The following is a 10,480-nucleotide window of genomic DNA, read 5'->3' on the forward strand; positions in this document are numbered from 1 at the left end:
ATCAATCATTTAGAAAAGAGTTAACACCGATCCTTCCCAAACTCTTCCAAAATATAGCAGAGGGAGGAACACTCCCAAACTCATTCTACGAGGCCACCATCACTCTGATACCAAAACCAGAGAAGGATGTCACAAAGAAAGAAAATTACAGGCCAATATCACTGATGAACATAGATGCAAAAATCCTCAACAAAATACTAGCAAACAGAGTCCAACAGCACATTAAAAGGATCACACACAATGATCAAGTGGGGTTTATCCCAGGAATGCAAGGATTCTTCAATATACACAAATCAATCAACGTGATACACCATATTAACAAATTGAAGGAGAAAAACCATATGATCATCTCAATAGATGCACAGAAAGCTTTCAAAAAATTCAACACCCATTTATGATAAAAACCCTCCAGAAAGTAGGTATAGAGGGAACTTTCTTCAACATAATAAAGGCCATATATGACAAACCCACAGCCAACATCATCCTCAATGGTGGAAAACTGAAACCATTTCCACTAAGATCAGGAACAAGACAAGGTTGCCCACTCTCACCACTCTTATTCAACATAGTTTTGGAAGTTTTAGCCACAGCAATCAGAGAAGAAAAAGAAATAAATGGAATCCAAATCGGAAAAGAAGAAGTAAAGCTGTCAATGTTTGCAGATGACATGATACTATACATAGAGAATCCTAAAGATACTACCAGAAAACTACTAGAGCTAATCAATGAATCTAGTAAAGTAGCAGGATACAAAATGAATGCACAGAAATCTCTTGCATTCCTATACACTAATGATGAAATATCTGAAAGTGAAATTAAGAAAACAATCCCATTTACCATTGAAACAAAAAGAATAAAATACCTAGGAATAAACCTACCTAAGGAGACAAAAGACCTGTACGCAGAAAACTATAAGACACTGATGAAAGAAATCAAAGATGATACAAATAGGTGGAGTGATATACCATGTTCTTGGTTTGGAAGAATCAACATTGTGAAAATGACTATATTACCCAAAGCAATCTACAGAATTATTCAATCCCTATCAAACTACCACTGGCATTTTTCACAGAACTAGAACAAAAAATTTCACAATTTGTATGAAAACACAAAAGACCCCGAATAGCCAAAGTAATCTTGAGAAAGAAAAACGGAGCTGGAGGAATCAGACTCCCTGACTTCAGACTATACTACAAAGCTACAGTAATCAAGACAGTATGGTACTGGCACAAAAACAGAAATATAGATCAATGGAACAGGATAGAAAGCCCAGAGATAAACCCACACACATATGGTCACCTTATCTTTGATAAAGGAGGCAAGAATATACAGTGGAGAAAAGACAGTCTCTTCAATAAGTGGTGCTGGGAAAACTGGACAGCTACATGTCAAAGAATGAAATTAGAACCCTCCCTAACACCATACACAAAAATAAACTCAAAATGGATTAAAGACCTAAATGTAAGGCCAGACACTATCAAACTCTTAGAGGAAAACATAGGCAGAACACTCTCTGACATAAATCACAGCAAGTTCCTTTTTGACCCACCTCCTAGATAAATGGAAAGAAAAAGAAAAATAAACAAATGGGACCTAATGAAACTTCAAAGCTTTGGCACAGCAAAGGAAACCATAAACAAGATGAAAAGACAACCCTCAGAATGGGAGAAAATATTTGCAAATGAAGCAACTGACAAAGGATTAATCACCAAAATTTACAAGCAGCTCATGCAGCTCAATATCAAAAAAACAAACAACCCAATACAAAAATGGGCAGAAGATCTAAATAGACATTTCTCCAAAGAAGATATACAGATTGCCAACAAACACATGAAAGAATGCTCAACATCATTAATCATTAGAGAAATGCAACTCAAAACTACAATGAGATATCATCTCACACCTCAGAATGGCCATCACCAAAAAATCTACAAACAATAAATGCTGCAGAGGGTGTGGAGAAAAGGGAACCCTCTTGCACTGTTGGTTGGAATGTAAATTGATACAGGCACTATGGAGAACAGTATGGAGGTTCCTTAAAAAACTAAAAATAGAACTACCGTATGATCCAGCCGTCCCACTATTGGGCATATACCCTGAGAAAACCATAGTTCAAAAAGAGCCATGTACCAAAATGTTCATTGTAGCTCTATTTACAATAGCCAGGACATGGAAGCAACCTAAGTGTCCATCAACAGATGAATGGATAAAGAAGATGTGGCACATATATACAATGGAATATTACTCAGCCATAAAAAGAAACGAAACTGAGTTATTTGTAGTGAGGTGGATGGACCTAGAGTGTCATACAGAGTGAAGTAAGTCAGAAAGAGAAAAACAAATACCATATGCTAACACACATATATATGGAATCGAAAAAAGAAAAATGGTTATGAATAACCTAGAGGCAAGACAGGAATAAAGACACAGACCTACTAGGGAATGGACTTGAGGATACGGGGAGGGGGAAGGGTAAGCTGGGACAAAGTGAGAGAGTGGCATGGACATATATACACTACCAAATGTAAAATAGATATCTAGTGGGAAGCAGCCGTATAGCACAGGTAGATCAGGTCGGTGCTTTGTGACCACCTAGAGGGGTGGGATAAGGATGGTGGGAGGGAGGGAGACACAAGAGGGAAGAGATATGGGGACCTATGTATATGTATAACTGATTCACTTTGTTATAAAGCAGAAACTAACACACCATTGTAAAGCAATTATACTCCAATAAAGATGTTTAAAAAAAAAAAAATTAACGTAAAACAGACCAAAGACCTAAATGTAAAAGCTAAAACTATAAAACTCTTAGAAGAAAACATAGACATAAATCTTCATCACTTTGGATTAAGCAGTTGTTTATTCAATATGTCACCAAAGCACAAATGACAAAAGAAAAATAGATAGACTTCATCAAAAATTAAAAATTTTGTATTTCAAAGAAGACTATAAAGAAAGTGTAAAAACAACACAAGGAGTAGGAGAAAATATATGTAAATCACATTTATGATTAGGGAAATGTATACTGAATATAAAAGAAGTCTTACAATTCAGCAACAAGACAAAAATAACCCAAAAAACCAGATCTTGGTTTCTAATACCATTGTTTAATGGTATCAATAAAAGGAACAGGATTCCTGGATTCTAGGACTGATGCAAGAAATATACAAGAAAAGCCTGGAACATCTTATAGTGCCAGAAACTAAGGAAGTGCTCAAACACACACACACACACACACACACACACACACACACAGAATGGTAGGGATATATCAAAGGGATTCAGGAACCAACTGAAAGAGCTCCTGATGGCCTAGTTTAGAATAATTTGAGCAATAAGACAAAGTAGTATTGGATTATAAACCAAAATATAAAGTAAATATCCATGAGTCCATAAGAATATGAATAAATGGAGAAATAAATAATGAAAAAGAGACAAATCTTCCATGCAGAAGAATTCCAAATAATTTATGTAAATATTCTACCCTCAGGAGATGGCATATAACTTCTGAGATATGGGTTGTGCATAGTGACTTCCTTGCAAAGAGTACAGTATGGAAAGAGGGATGAAAGAAAGTGTATAAACACTGCCTCAGCCAGGTGATCAAGGTCAACATCAACAATGATAAGCCATGTCAATAGTGTGTGATGAAAATAGCACTTTACCACTCTGGTCTTCCTCCCAAAAACACACAACCCCAGGCTAACCATGAGAAAAATATCAGAAAATCCCAATAAAAGGACACTCTGTAAAATACTTGACCAGTACTCCTCAAAATTGTCAAGGTCATCAAAAACAAGGAATGTCTGAGAAACTGTCACAGACAAGAGGAGTCTAAGGAGACATGACAGCTAAATGTAATGTGGTACCATTAATTGTAACAAATGTACCATACTAACGTAAGATGTTAATAATAAGGGAGGCTAGGTACAGGGTATATGGGACTATCTCTCTGAACTATCTTCACAATTTTTCTGGAAATCTAAATATGTTCTAAAAAATGAAGTTTATTTTTAAAAAGACACAATAAACAAAGTTTAAAAAAACAAATAACCCCATTTTAAAATGGGAAAAGATTTGAATAGACCTTTAGCCAAAGGAGATATGCAAATAGCCGATAAACACATGAAATGAGGTCCAACATCATTAGTCTATAGGGAAATGAAAATTAAAATCACAATGAGATACCACTTCATACCCACTAGGATGACCATAATCAAAAAATACACAGTAACAAATGTTGGCAAGGATTTGAAGAAATTAGAACCCTCACACATTGCTGATGGAAATGAAAATCATGCAGCATATTTAGGAATCAATTTGGCAGTTCCTCAGAAAGTTAAACATAGAGATACCATATGACCTAGCGATACCCCTCCTAGGTATATACCCAAGAGAATTGAAAATGTCTGTCCATATAAAAACTTGTACACAGATGTTCAGAGCAGAATTGTTCATAATAGCTGAACCATGGAAACAATCCAAATATCCATCAACTGATGAATGGATAAACTAAATGTAGTATATCCATACAATAGAATATATCCATACAATTCAGCTACAAAAAAAAGAATGAAGTATTGATACATGTGAGTACATGAATGAACCTTGAAAACATTATTCTAAGTGAAAGAAGCCAGACACAAAAGTCTATGCATTGTATGATTCCATGTCTATGAAATGTCCAGAATAGATAAATCCATAGAGACAGAAAGTAAATTAGTGATTTCCAGAGGGTGGGAAGAATGGGAAATGGAGAATGACTGATAGTGGGTAGAGTTTCCTTTGAGAGTGATGAAAAATTTCTGGAATTTGATGTAGCACAGCTTTGGGAATATAGTAAAATCTACTGAGTTTTACCCTTCAAATTAATAAAGTAAGAAAAATAAGATTCAAGCCATACTATGAACTGTCTTCACCATTTTTCTCCAAAGAAAGGAGAAAGACATGTCATATGACACATATGCTACTTATAGGGAAACAAAGGCACCAAGTGGAGAGCCAAGTTGCCATCATCTTGATCAGCAATTATTGGGCACCTGCTTTAGGCAGGGCCCGTAAAAGCCACGTCCCTACTGAAGGTAATGCAGGAAAAGGCAAAGAACCTTCCCTCCCTTCACTGAGTGGGAATTCCAGGATAAACACAGGTCATATCTATTAATATAAAACAACTAATGGAAGCTGGTTTAGCTCTGACCACTGATTTAGAAAGCTACAGGCTTGTTATGGTTGCCTGTATCAGAACTGGCTGTGAATACAGCTGAAAACCTAGACTAGATCACCATTTCCATAGCTGCACAGAGTAGTACCCATTTCCATGGGCGAATGAAACAATACCAGATGCCACATTTGAGCAACAAAGACCCACAACAAATTATGCTTTTAATGTTTTTTGTAAGTACAAAGTACCAATGCTTTAGAGTGAGTTTTTTTTTTTTTTAATTGGGGAGAGAAAGGAGGCTACCTGATTTCCCAATTCTCAGGAAAGCGATATGATCAGAAAAGAGGAGCAGAACATAAAAGCTATGTAAGAGGGGACTTCCCTGGTGGTGCAGTGGTTAAGAATCCACCTGCCAATGCAGGGGACACAGGTTCGAGCCCTGGTCCGGGAAGACCCCACATGCCGAGGAGCAACTAAACCCGTGCGCCACAACTACTGAGCCTGCGCTCTAGAACCTGTGAGCCACAACTACTGAGCCTGTGTGCCACAGCTACTGAAGGCCACACGCCTAGAGCCCGTGCTCCGCAACAAGAGAAGACACGGCAGTGAGAAGCCCGCACACTGCAACGAAGAGTAGCCACTGCTCACCGCAACTAGAGAAAGCCCCGCGCACAGCAACGAAGACCCAACGCAGCCAAAAATTAATTAATTAATTAATTAATTAACAAAATGACCTCTTCTTTGCCTCTTGGACACTGACCAAATGGAGAAATGGAGATACAGCTCAGTAGCTTTCACCTTGACTCTGCTATTTGGGACCAGAGAGGTCTAGATTTTAAGACTACTCTTAAATGCTAAAAATATATATTAGGTTTGTTTACTTTTTTTTGTTAGTTTTTATACAGTTTTCTACTTATGTTTCCATATTTTTGATAGATTCTGAATTGTCAAACCAGGCATATTTTTAAAATAGGTATTATAAAGAGGTCATGAGAGGGAGCCAAGGAAAATGTTACCAACTCACAGTGACACTGAAAGTAATGTTTCAAAGAATAATTGACTCAAAGTGCTTCCTTGCTGGGCAGGCAAAGGCTGAGGCAATGGTGAGAGACATTTAACATACCAAATTCCAAAAGGACATTTAGGACAACCATCCCACCCTGCCCTCCCTTGCATCCTCCGACTCCCTGCCATGGAGGAATTGGCCTTTTCCTGAATGGCTTTACTATATTTGAAGGAGTATTATATAATTTTGGTTCTGAGTTTTCCAGTTAGGATAGAGGAAGCAAGTGAACAAATTGGGTGTCAATGAAGGGGGGGAAGGAAAAGGGAAAAGGTGGTAAGAGAAAGTGTAAAAGAAATAATGAGGGATTTTAAAAAACCAAACAAAACAAACTAAACCCACCTCTTCTCTCAGACGCTGCAGCCTAGAAGTGGCTTCTGAACCTCTCCCTCAGCCATGAACATGTACCTGCCAGGACCCCAGCCTCCCAGGCAAGGAAGCCCCTCACACTCTATCAGAAACAGTGGCCGTTCCCTGGACCAAACGAGTTTCGTAATAAAATTGTTCCTTGTCCATGTGAAACTGAGGGAAAAGGGAGCAACGCACTTAACTTTTTATGAAGCTAAAATTGAAATAACTCTTTTATTCTGATGTTATGCCCTTTTTAAATTTGTGATGTTAGAATGTTCTTTTTTTCACCTTATGGAGATAGTAGATGCTGGTTCTTTTTTTGTTTGCTTGTTTTTAGGGGGGTTTCTTGCTAGTCACTTTTAAACTTCCAAGGGGGAAATACATTATTCAGGATCTTCTACACTTGCCTGATTATACAACTCTTTCACTGAAAAGCACTTAATAGAAACTATTTTTCCATTTACTATTTTTTTCTATTTTTCTATTAACTAACTTTGTTAGTTGCTTTCATTTTGCCCCATTTGGCAAAATTAAAAGGTTGGGAAACTCCCCTCCCCCATTTTAGAAATATATATCTTACTGACCCATTAAATACAATAACCTGAGAAACAATGATCTAAAATGTCTGCCAAAGGAGCACCACAGGAAGTTGAATCCAGTGTCAATAAAATGTGTTCAAAACAGATATCATTATGGTTACAATGTACTTCAAATGAATACCAAAAATAACAGTGGAGCAGCTTAGCAGGTATAAAAATAATCCTTTAAAATTGCAAATGATGTGCAAACATGTCACTCCTCAAAAAATTTGGCAGGAAGAGTTAATGGAAAATCTATTTATTATCTGGGGACTTCCCTGACGGTCCAGTGGTTAAGACTCCATGCTTCCAATGAAGGGGGTACGGGTTTGATCCCTGGTGGGGGGACTAAGATCCCACATGCCACGGTGCAGCCAAAAAAAAAAAGTCTATTTGTTATTAAAGACTGCTGGCCTCATAAATCTTTTTCTTGCTTTAATAGTTTTAACAATCATCGTTTTAAAAAAACAATTTACTTTTTAAAAAAATGTTTATTGGAGTATAGTTGATTTACAATGCTGTGTACAGCAAAGTGAATCAGTTATATATATACACATATATCCACTCTTTTTTAGATTCTTTTCCCATATAGGCCATTATAGAGTACTGAGTAGAGTTCTCTGTGCTATATAGTGGGTTCTTATTACTTATGTAGTTTATATATAGTAGTGTATATATGTCAATCCCAGTCTCCCAATTTATCCCTCCCTCCCTTACCCCCAGGTAACCATAAGTTTGCCAAACAATTTACTTTTATTTCAACAACTTCAGTAAAGTCAGAGCAAAATATTAATGTAAAGTCTATAATTGTTCATTCCTATGGTCAGAAAAATTGTATTTTACCCATAAATGGTAATAATGTCAGTAACGGCATAAGTCTCCATGTGTCTCTTCTGACATATTTTGGGATTCAAGTCTACATTACTAAAAATTTGTAAGCCCATTTACCTGCATCTCTTAGTCCCTGGACAAATTCCTGAGACAGTAGACTTAAAGTCTGATACTGAGATGTGCATATGGTCCCTAAAGGATTAGAACAATGGCCTGGATATCATTATAGAATCATGGTATTTTTCAGAAATTTCTTGGTTCAGCATTTCTCAACAGTGTTTCTATTAAGCGCTTTCAATAAAAGAGTTGTATAGTCATGCAAGTTTAGAAGATCCTGAATAATGTATTTCCCCCTTGGAAATTCACAATACACACTGGCACATTAAAGGTTCTAAGAAGCCCTGCCCTAAAAAAACCTCTTCAGCTTGGTTTAATACAGTTTTCCCGAACTTTCTTTAGCATTTAACATTCATGAATGGAACACACTTTGAGAAACAATGATCTAATTCAAGGTATTTTATTGGTTGTAAAACTAGGACCAGAGAAAGGTTAAGAGACTTTGTTCAAGATTGCCCAAGAAAGTAATAGCCATCAGGACCAGAAACCCAGGTTCCCTCAATATTCTATTATGACATGCTGCTTTTGTTTGGCCTCATAAAAACTTTGGAAATTATTATGGAAAACCTGTTATGAAAGTGAAACAGAGAAAACCCAGGTGGATACAAAGTGCATTCTTATCAATTTCCATTCCTTTCCAGTTGATGTTATCAGAACATTTTTTAAAACTTGGAGGTGTGTGCATAAATGGGAGGCTTGTAATTGGTGAATGGTGTAGAGAAATTGCTTTTTCTTCAGGCTACTATTATTCAGATTATGTCTGAATGTATGAAAATTTAGGACAAAGATGTTAGCTTCTAAGTAACACACTGAAGCCCTCTGTATCTAAGGATCAAGATATAATGGGTTGGGGCTTCCCTGGTGGCGCAGTGGTTGAGAGTCTGCCTGCCAATGCAGGGGACACGGGTTCGAGCCCTGGTCTGGGAGGATCCCACATGCCGCGGAGCAACTAGGCCCGTGAGCCACAATTACTGAGCCTGCGCGTCTGGAGCCTGTGCTCTGCAACAAGAGAGGCCGCAATAATGAAAGGCCCGCACACTGCGATGAAGAGTGGCCCCCACTTGCCGCAACTAGAGAAAGCCCTCGCACAGAAACGAAGACCCAACACAGCCATAAATAAATAAAGAAATAAATAAAAATTGTATAACTTAAAAAAAAAAACAGATTTATAAAAAAAAAACAAAAAAAAGATATAATGGGTTGAGATAGTATGAACTTGGATACTCTGTGTCATAGATTATGTATTTTGGACAGTTATCTAACAACTGATCCTTAGACTATAAAATAATACACTATACAACAGCAGTCCCCAACCTTTTTGGCATCAGAGATTGGTTTCGTGGAAGACAATTTTTTTTTTTTTTTTTTTTAAATTAATTAATTAATTTATTTATTTTTGGCTGTGTTGGGCCTTCGTTTCTGTGCGAGGGCTTTCTCTAGTTGCGGCAAGCGGGGGCCACTCTTCATCACGGTGCGCGGGCCTCTCACTATCGCGGCCTCTACTTCTTGCGGAGCACAGGCTCCAGACGCGCAGGCTCAGTAGTTGTGGCTCACGGGCCCAGTTGCTCCGCGGCATGTGGGATCTTCCCAGACCAGGGCTCGAACCCGTGTCCCCTGCATTAGCAGGCAGATTCTCAACCACTGCGCCACCAGGGAAGCCCCTCGTGGAAGACAATTTTTCCACGCACGGGAGTTGGCGGGGGGATAGTTCAGGAGGTAATGCGAGTGATGGGGAGCAATGGGGAGCGGCAGATGAAGCTTCACTTGCTCACTGGCTGCTCACCTCCTGCTGTGCAGCCCGGTTCCTAACAGACAAGGCACCTTTCCGCGGCCTGGGGGTTGAGGACCCCTGCTAAACAGTGTAAGCACTCCACAAAACCTGTTCATGCTTATTTAGTAATCCCTAATACCTTTTTTCATTTAGAAATTTCTAAACTTTAATAAACCTCCGTTTAAAAAAATATTTTAAAAATGTTTGAATAATTGTCATGTGGCATTACTGTCTCCTATCAGAATAGAATTAGTCACATACTTTCTATTACTTTGGAATATTGTGAGATGGTTAATTATAGTGTACCTGAATGATTTCCAGTAGTCCCTTGAAAAAGGCCTCAGTGATCCATTTTGTACCAATGGGTTAAGAAAAGAAAAATAAACATACTTCCAATTTGGTAGTTCTTTTTTTCTGTGTAAAAACCACTTTTTAAAAGAGATAGTCATTAAGAAAGATTTGTAAGGGGGTAGGGGCAGTATAGGGGTAGGAGATTAGGAGGTAAAAACTATTATGTATAAAATAAGCTACAAGGAACAAGGACTTACTCTATAGCACAGGGAACTATATTCAGTATCTTGTAATAACCTATAATGGAAAAGAATCTG

This window comes from Balaenoptera musculus, chromosome 5, assembly GCF_009873245.2.
Source record: "Balaenoptera musculus isolate JJ_BM4_2016_0621 chromosome 5, mBalMus1.pri.v3, whole genome shotgun sequence".
Lineage (NCBI taxonomy): Eukaryota > Metazoa > Chordata > Mammalia > Artiodactyla > Balaenopteridae > Balaenoptera > Balaenoptera musculus.